This window comes from Nycticebus coucang, chromosome 19 (genome assembly GCF_027406575.1).
Source record: "Nycticebus coucang isolate mNycCou1 chromosome 19, mNycCou1.pri, whole genome shotgun sequence".
NCBI classification, from domain to species: Eukaryota; Metazoa; Chordata; class Mammalia; order Primates; family Lorisidae; genus Nycticebus; species Nycticebus coucang.
In genome coordinates, this window is record NC_069798.1 from 51048985 (window position 1) to 51058582 (window position 9598).

Here is a 9598-nt window from a genome sequence, read left to right on the forward strand (position 1 = left end):
AGGACCAGTGGGAAATGGAGAGAAAGCAAACAATCTGCTCTCTGTTGAATTTTCTCCTCTAGTTCAATCCCTCTTGGTCTATAGTCCTTCTTAATAGATTTAATTTCATTTTTTCTTTTTAGTATATGACACAGTATGTGCATTAAAAAATAACAATAACAAAATTCCATTTTATCAAAGGAATAGATCACTCTTTTTTTTTTTTTTTTTTTGCAGTTTTTCGCCGAGGCTGGATTTGAACCTGCCGCCTCCAGCACATGGGGCCAGCGCCCCACTCCTTTGAGCCACAGGTGCTGCCCAGGAATAGATCACTCTTTAAAATGGATCCCACTACCTTCTTAAAACGTCTTTCAAAATATGAATAGCAATTACGCTGGACCTTACATCATATATCCTAAAATATATTCTCATACGTGCCTTTTATTCTTAAAATCAAGGAATTCTGTATTTTAATCACTGATTATTTCTGGAAACATCCCACGTTTTTACTCACCAGTTGGGCCTTCTTAACAAGTTACATAAAATCTTAGCCTTAACTCAGATATCTATAAAATAGGGCTGGAACACCTAGAGATATGAAAATGACTTGCTGTGTTTTCTAAATGCCTGGTTGCAGAAGGCCCTCCATGGACAGTGGCTGGCGGCGGTGTTGCTCCTGTGATTTTATATTGTTGATAACCACAGAAGACAGGCAGACTACGACACAGCAGCTTGCTCACATCTGCCTGGTTGCAAAGCTTTCTATCTCACCGTAATCACATGAAATTAAATTCCATTTTTCTCTTTGGTTCAGAAAACTTTTGTGCCCACAGTCCCTGATGTGTCTAAGGAAACCCAAGGGGAGCATAAGCCAGTAAAGTCCAAATTGCCATATGGCATTACCATCCCGAGGAAAATCCATGCTAGCATTTGATTTCAGCCAGAAGTAGATTAAGCAGATAAAATTTTCAAAATAAAATTCAATCAGTTAATTAAAGTAAGGAAAGATTTTTGATTTGTTTTTTGCTAGAACGGATTGAAGACAGCTTATAAGTGGCATCAGGCCAAGAGGAGTTATTTCTGAGATTAGGGCTTTTCAAACAGGGCTGGGGGGTTGGGGGGGTGGTTGCTGAACAGGCAAAGCTCTACCACCTAACGTCAACCAAAGCTTCTCTGCTGTTCCATCACATACACTGAATTTTTCCATGAGGCTTTCTGGGAAGAAAGAGAGTTCTACAGTTAAAAGGTTTACAGGCAGACTGTCGGGTTTCATGACCTCATTCTGTGCCCAGTAGCTGTGTGACCTTGGGCAAGTTTCCTAACCTCTCTATGCCTCAGTTTCCTTAACAGAAAAATGCAAATAATATTCATTATTAACAATAATCAACGTGGTGTTGTTTGTGAATTGATATTTATCAAACACTTGCAATAGCATATACAACCCGTAATAAACAATTTGTACACGTTTGTCAAATGAGTAAATGAAATAGGAAACCATGATCCACAATTAAGGCCAACAAGAAATTAGGGTGGGTTTCTTTCTTGCAGGGAAGAACCAGGTAATATTTTAATAATCTGCAGACTGATCTGGGCTATAAAGGAAATCTTGTCTGGGTGGATTTTAAGCCTTAGTAAATCTGTGGTTCTATTCTAATGCATCAATAATTCATCAACTTGCCCAACCAATGATGCCAATATCTAGTTTACTATCTACAGAGCAATGCATACATCACTGTGAACTGTAATATCTCTCGGCACCCAAGGTAATAATCTTCCGTGACATGAAGATAGCTGAAGTATTACACATTAAACACACAGAAGGTTTCTGTTCTGGGCTGAATTGCACCCCCTCCCAAAATTCATACTTTGAAGTCCCAACCCCCAGTACTACAGAATGGGATCTTATTTGGAAATGGTGTCTTTGCAGATGTAATTAGTTAAGTAAAGATAACATCAGACTGGTATCCTTATGAAAAGGCAAAATTGGGAGAGATCTGAGAAGGAAGGGAGAGAGCTGTGAAGACAAAGGCAGAGGTCTGGGTGATGCTTCCACATGCCAAGGGGCACCAGAGATTGCCTGTAAACCCCCAGAAGCTGGGGGAGAAGCATGAAACAGAACAGATTCCCTCTCACAGCCCCCAGAAGTAACCAACTCGCAGACCCCTTGACCTCAATTTCAAGCCTCCAGAACCAGGAGACAATCATTTTCTGTGTTTAAGCCACTCCATTTGGGGTATTTTGTTAGGGCAACCCAGAAAACGAATACAGGCACTGTTCTTATTTTAGAGGCTTTAACAAAGGTGTTTCCCTTCTTTACCCAGATTCACTGACTCACGGGGTAAATATTTACTGAACATCACTGTGTTAGGAGTCGTGGGGCCAGGGCTGAGCCAGATGCTGCTTTCTGGACTTTCAATACAGGAAATGAGACAGTCATTAAACACATAAATAAAAACGCAAGGAATTTAACAGCAGGTGGTGACAAGTGGGTACAGAAAAGCAGATCCGAGCAGATCCGGGTCATGGAGTCAGAGGAGGTGCTGCTCTGCATGGGTGGCTGGGGAAGCCAGCCTGAGGAGGCAGCATTTGAGCCCAAGACTTGAGGAAAGGGAGGTGCAAACCAAGAGGGTGCTGGCAAAGGGAAAAGCAAGAGCAGAGGCTAGCATTTGCCTGGAACAGTGTTCTAGAAACAGCACAGTATGCAGGGCAGCCTGCCATTTTCTTTTCTTCTCTTTTCTCTTTCCTTTCCTTTCTTTTCCCTTCCCTCTCCTCTCCTCTCCTCTCCTCCCCTCCCCTCCCCTCCCCTCTCCTCTCTTTTCTTTTCTTACTTAACTTTCTTCTTCCTTTCTGACTGAAATGTGTTGAGACGTCCCATTTGCCTAACTGAGGAGTTGTCTCCTCAGCCACATTACAACAGGTCTAGCCCTAGCTGGTGCGGCTCTCTGACGGTGGGCTGAAGCAAAGATAGTCTATGAAGCTGTCAAAGTCTGCAAAGTGTAAGCAACTGAGTCTGGGAACACAGAGGTATTCTCAACTCACCTGTGCAGGGCTCGGACTGAAAGCACCGTGGTGGATGTTGGCATGGCTTGGCTCTCTAGTGCCTGAATCTCCCTCCTGGATACACAGAAGCACCATTTGTCTCTTGCTTATTCATCTCCTTCCCTGGCCTATACATGGCCAACCTAGAGCTACTACTGGAAATGCAACTTAGGGACGAGGCATCTGGCTTGTTGGAGCTGGAGGTGGTAAAAACCCTCTTATTATCCAGGGAAGGAAAGGAGCCTGGAACAGAGGGGTGCTTTTGTGTCCTGTGGCAGAAAAGTCAGTAACAGTATCCAGTGGCCAGTAGCCATGCCAGAAAGCCCCTAGCCTGCTCTTCCTACAGGCTAAGCTTGCTAAGGTCCAACACGTGGGATCTTCCCATTTTCCCAAACGTAGTTTCCAATATTCCCATCAATTCTGGTGGTTGCCCCACATTCTCCCAGGAAAACTCCCTTTCTGCTAAATCACAGTCAGTTACTCTGGTTTGCAACCACGTGCTCTGCTTGGTTTTACAGTTTCTGAGCTTTCCATGTTTAGTTTCTCAGTTTTAACCTAACAATATTGTTTTTTCAATTTTGATCATCTTTATATAGACCTTAGATAGTAGAAACTGAAAATGTTACAACATAATTGGTGGGACTATACCTAGGGTGCCTCTTACAGGGTACATGTGAAATTTACTAAATGTAGAATGTAAATGTCTTAACACAACAACTAAGAAAATGCCGTGAAGGCTATGTTAACCAGTTTGATGAAAATATTTCCAATCGTATATAAAACTAACACAGTGTACCCCACGATTGCATTAATGTACACAGCTATGATTTAATAATAATTTTTAAAAAGCCACAAGGATATATGAGCGGAAAATAGCTATCTCCAAGCCCTTGAAGAGACAAACCATGTCCTGAATATTAAACAGCACACCTGTTCTATAGATACATTACGCAGCACAATGGTGACATCCAGTGTCAGCTGGCTAAATCTCAGGTGACTGCAGAGCTTATCTGAAAATGATGCACAGTATACCAAAGACACGCATGGCCACACTGTACCCAAGTTCTATTTGCAAGTAATAATCTAAGATCTTGCTAAGTATGGTTAATGTTATTCCATTATGAGCTATTCATTTGTATATATTTATATCACAGCCAGGGCTATAGCAAACTCTTAGCAATGAGATAAAAGGGGGGGAAAGGATTAAAATATTGGTGCAAACACAATGTGCAAATATACTATACTATTGACAAAGCACTGTGCCATTAACAAAAAAATATTTTCCATCTATTATCAAAATTAATCATTACAACACTATACTCTAGTTACTATCATCAGCATACGTATACATAGCTCAATAAGATCCAGAGAAGGATGTAAGTTTTTCAAGGTTACAAGTTGTCCTCCTTCCTGAATCCAGATAGGTTGGCCCCCAATTCAGATGTCTTTGTAATGAAACAGTCTGTCCTTAAAGTTTACTGGCATAATTTGAAACAGCTGAAAGTTTTGAAAAACAGCTGAAGGTTTTGGCCAACATTCAGCAACTAACCAACTAACCTGCAAAAAGACACAAATCACTTGAATCCCTTTCCATCCCGGGAAGAATGAGAAGGAAGGACCACGCCCATCTGCTGACTGACTACCCTATGCCGCCTGTAAGACCTCTCACATGTGGCCAGAGATATCAGTATCATTACTCCCATTTTACAGATGAAGAAACAAGAGTCAATAAGATTGACCAAAGATACCTAGTTAACGCTGTCATGAGATCTGAACCCAGGAGTTGCTAGCTCCTTCCTGTGAAGCTGCTATCTCTTTCCAATCTACCACTTTGCCACCTGCTTCACTGAATGAATTTCTAAGCCTCATTTCTTGGTCCAAGAATCAAGATTTTCCAAAGTCACTCAGTAACAGTCAAGCAACTCCTGATGTGAGATCCCAGGTGTTTCCTTCATGAGCCTGAGCAGACGCTGTTGTCGCAGTAGAAAAAAAAAAAAAAGAGCATTAACATAACTTGAAGTCTGTTTATTGGCAGCTTAGAATGAAAGATAATTTTTTAGGTGACATCATCTATTTACTACCCATTTTGATATGTAATTATATACTTTTCTTATATCCTCCTTCACCTTAACCCATATCCAGATATGAGTAGGTAATAACTTCGTGTTAAATTGTTATTCAGCATTATTAGTAAATATAAGCCAAATGTGTACTATGACTAAGCTAATTTTCTTGTAACCCTTTTCTCCTCCTTGTGCTGATAATTGTCTCATTTTTCTTTGCTTAGTTTTGTTTTCTTTTTTCATTTTTATTTATTTATATTTTTGAGACAGAATCTCACTATATTTTTGAGACAGAATCTCACTACATCGCCCTTGGTAGAGTACCACGGCATCATAGCTCACAGCAACCTCAAACTCTTGGGCTTAAGTTGAGTCTCTTGTCTCAGCCTCCCGAATAGCTGGGACTACAAGCATCCACCACAACACCCGGCTATTTTTTGTTGCAGTTGTCACTGTTGTTTAGCTGGCCTGGGCTGCATTTGAACCCACCGCCCTCGGTGTATGTGGCTGGCATCGTAACCACGAGCCAAGCCTTTTTTCTTTCCACTTAAGAAGAACATGAATGTTTAACTCTTGATGTTAATATTTAAAATCATCATAGAGGAGAATCAAAACACCAGTCAGGGTGCTGGCTCGTATCAGTTATTTTCAAATTATGCTACCATGGAATCTGGACTGATGTATCTGTCAGACCAACGCATCTGTCGTTTTTTTTTTTTTATTTGAGACAGTCTAACTTTGTTGTCCTCTGTAGAGTGCTGTAGCATCACAGCTCACAGCAACCTCAAACTCTTGGGCTCAAGCAATTGTCTTGTCTCAGCCTCCCAAGTATCTGGGACTGCAGGCACCTGCTACAATGCCCAGCTATTTTTTAGAGATGGGGTCTCACACTTGCTCAGGCTAATCTTGAACCTGTGAGCTCAGGCAATCCACACACAGCCTCTCAGAGTGCTAGGATTACAGGCCTGAGCCACTGCACACCGCTTCTGTCTTATCATTTACATGTAACTGCAGAAAGGTCCTCCAAGTGGACAAAATGTGGTATAACCATGGAAAGGAATAAACAAGTGGTAATTAGCAATAAAAATGAACCAACTATAGACGAACCTCAGAAACTTTATTCTAAGCGAAGAAGCCAGATAAGTAAAGACCAGATATTGTCTGGGTAGGAGTGGGGAGTGACTGCAAGCAGACACAGAGATGTTTAGAAAATGATGACATGATCTCAAATTGAACTGTAGTGATAGTTGCACAATGCCATAAATTTCTTAAAAATCATTGAGTATACCCTTGGATGTATTTTATGGTATGTAAATGATAGTCCAATAAAGCTGTTTTTTTTTTTTTTTGAAAAAATGAATAAAGAGTAAGAATAATTTGAATAAAAATGTCTTTTCCTTCTGGAGGAAAAATATAATTGTAGCCATATGTTCTAATTTACAGGAAAAAAATGATGGCTACATTTTCTCAATGTTAAGTATTTTTCCCCTAGATTATTGGTGTCCATGCTACTAACTTAGTTTAAATTTAATTTGCATGAAATTGATACTTAGCTATTTTTAGTTTAATATTTCATAACATTAAACACTTAAACTTAGAACAATTGACTTCTAAATTCTTTCCAAACCTAAATAAAAAACTATTGACCAGAGTAACATGCAAGTTCTTTCATCATTTTTAGATTTGACTATTTATGTCAGGTTAGCAGTGGTTCTCAACCTTCCTAATGCCGCGACCCTTTAATACAGTTCCTCACGTTGTGGTGACCCCCAACCATAAAATTATTTTCGTTGCTACTTCATAACTGTAATTTTGCTACTTTTATGAATCGTAATGTAAATATTTGATATGCAGGATGTATTTAGGCAACCCCTGTGAAAGGGTCCTTCAACTCCCAAAGGGGTCATGACCCGCAGGTTGAGAACCGCTGGTTTAAGGAGATGTAATTTGAAACTAATCTGGTTTCAGACACTATCAAAACTGATAGGTGGGTTATCAATGTGGTTCCTGATCTGTGGGCTTAGGTGCCCTGGAGGACTCCAATGTTGTATAAATTCCAAGAGGACAGGGATGTGTCTTTTTTTTTTTTCTTCTTCTTTAGGAATGTGTCTTATCTACACAGGGCTGTAAGCCCATAAAAACACTCAATAAATACTGGTTGGATGAACGAGTGATTAGTGTTACACACTTACAGACGCACTCTGTATTTTCTAAAACTGAATGCATGTACACACACAGACACACACGTGTGCATGCATGCCTATGTAAATGACTATTTTTGTGCTTAGTAAAATGAAATTCATTTAAACATCTTTCTAAATTCATAGTACAATTTTACCCTTATGAAATGTGTTCAATCAAAAAAGGGCCAGACAGGCTGGGCACAGTGGCTCACGCCTGTAATCCTAGCACTCTGGGAGGCTGAGGAGGGTGGATTTCCTGAACTTAGAAGTTCAAGACCAGTCTGAGCAAAAGCGAGACCCTGTCTCTACTAAAAATAGAAAAACTGAGGCAAGAGAATCGCTTGAGCTGGAGTTGGAGGTTGCTGTGAGCTATGATGCCACAGCACTCTACCCAGGTTGACAGCTTGAGACTCTGTCTCAAAATAATAATAATAATAATAATAAGCCATATAATTTTGATATGAACATCTCAGTTTAAAAGATTGGAAGCTACTACTTTAAAAGACTTTTAAATTCCCTCCAAATCTTCAATTCTTTCTTTTTTCAGTTCTTATTCCACACAAATATACATCTTATTTTTCAGTTTTATACAAATCTAGTTTACACTTTTTTAGCTTCGGACAAAATTTGGATTACAACTCACGTCCACTATTGAGCACTTTTTGTGAATCAGTAAAAGGACATGACTATTTTTAATTCACAGAATAACACCTGCATTTATTTTCAAATTTTTTCTAGTTAGGAATCAATGTATTTTGTAAATAATAAAGGGTAAGAATCTCCTTATGACATTTGTCTAGGTCCCAGGAAGTAGAACCTGTTTTCATCCCCCCTTTCCCCACCCCCACACACACACCCAGTTGAGGAGCCACAGGGACTCTCCCTGCCTCAGGCAGAAATTCCGGAGAGGGGCCTTCATTCTCTCACTGGGAGAGCAGGGGGAGGAGGAGGCGCCAGGCCAGCCACAGCTTAACAACAGCACCAATTATGTCTGCCAGGGCACCTGACACTCCTGCCCAGCTCAAATTTCTGGAAAACCAGACTCCTGGAGAGTTGAATATTTAATAGCATTGGGTAAAATCAAAAGAACGGATTATCTTTTCCCTGTGGCATATGCAGAATAATTCCCTTTTATATTTTGACACTTCGTCTAGTCTATATACACCGAGAAATAAAAGAGGTTTTGATTGCTAAAATAAAACAACCATGATAGAATGAGGAACGAACACAGCTTCTGTTATGTTTGAGACTAGTTGCTTGTTCTGATCCTTATATTCAAAAATTATTTTTGTTTTCCTTTAGAAAAAGATGGAAAATTTGCAGCTATGTCATCATCCAATCTAAAGAACTACACTTCTCTCCTGTATTCGCCATTCAGTGAGAAGGAAGGATGCCCGGGGCTCTGTACCTTCCGGCTCTACATCCCCTGATAGCCACTCGGCAGGAACACCAGGGCACTGTCAGGCCTCGGGCTGTTCCCTTCTGCTACACCTTCAGCTGCAGAAGCGCACAGAATGAATGAAGGGCGAGAAAACCAACTCCATTCCTCTTTGCTTATAAAAATTGGCGTGCTTGGTGACCTGTTATAGCCGCCACGCTGGAGTTTAACAGGTGACAGCGGTTTCCGGAAGGCTTTTCCACTCCCCTGAAATTAGCAAGCAGAAATCGCTGGGACCTCTGGCAAAGGGATCGCATAACAGCAGCCTAAATAAATAATGCGCTATGGGCCCAGCTAATGAAAGGCTCGTCTCTCGAGGAAAGGCAACTCTTTCTCTTTCCGGAGAAAAAGTAACTTCAGTCCAAAGGAGCCCAACACACGTTTCCGGGGAGGAAGACCCTTTCTATTGAGGACCCTGTTACAGGAAGTGACTTGGTGTCTTGAGATCCGCGGGGGAAACCGGCTCCAAGGGCACCTGGACACCCCACACACACCTGGCGGGGGAGACCGGGCGCTCGCCGCAGGGACTGGGCCCGCGGGGTCCCAGACTCTCCTACCTTGGGGATCGCTGAGCCAGAGCGGGATCCGGGTGCTGCTCCTCCCCCTGGCGCTTGGGCCTGGGGCCGGGGCGGGCTCCCGGGACTAGGCGATTGTCGCCGCCCGCAGGTCTGGCTCCGCCCCGTGGGCGCGCCGAGGCCACAGTCCGGCTCCGGGGAGACTCCGGGGAGGGGACGCGCTGGCCCAGCGCGCAGGTTCAAGGGCTGGCCCGCGCTCTCAAAGTGGAGCGCCGCTCTGCAGGGAACTTTTTAGCTGCTGCTTTTCAAAAAGGTTCCGTCTACATCTTCAGTTCATAAACTTCTGTTGTGAATGTTTTTAATAAAACTTTTATTTCGGAA

General features: G+C 41.8%; 1 protein-coding gene across 5 annotated transcripts in view; it reads right to left on the bottom strand.

The window, feature by feature from the left end:
• CCDC68 (coiled-coil domain containing 68) overlaps positions 1-9382 on the bottom strand; it is a 62338-nt gene extending 52956 nt beyond the window's left edge. Inside the window, exons 1-3 of one of the 5 annotated variants that reach the window (XM_053571572.1) lie at positions 9260-9334; positions 4767-4988; positions 3019-3093 (exon numbers count right to left, since the gene is read on the bottom strand). The gene's annotated coding sequence lies outside the window, so the exon portion shown is untranslated. Of the gene's footprint in view, positions 1-3018; positions 3094-4766; positions 4989-9259 lie in introns of all 5 variants that reach the window. The other 4 variants (XM_053571576.1, XM_053571574.1, XM_053571573.1 and 1 more) reach the window with 4 other exon arrangements.
• Positions 9383-9598: the final 216 nt, after the last annotated feature.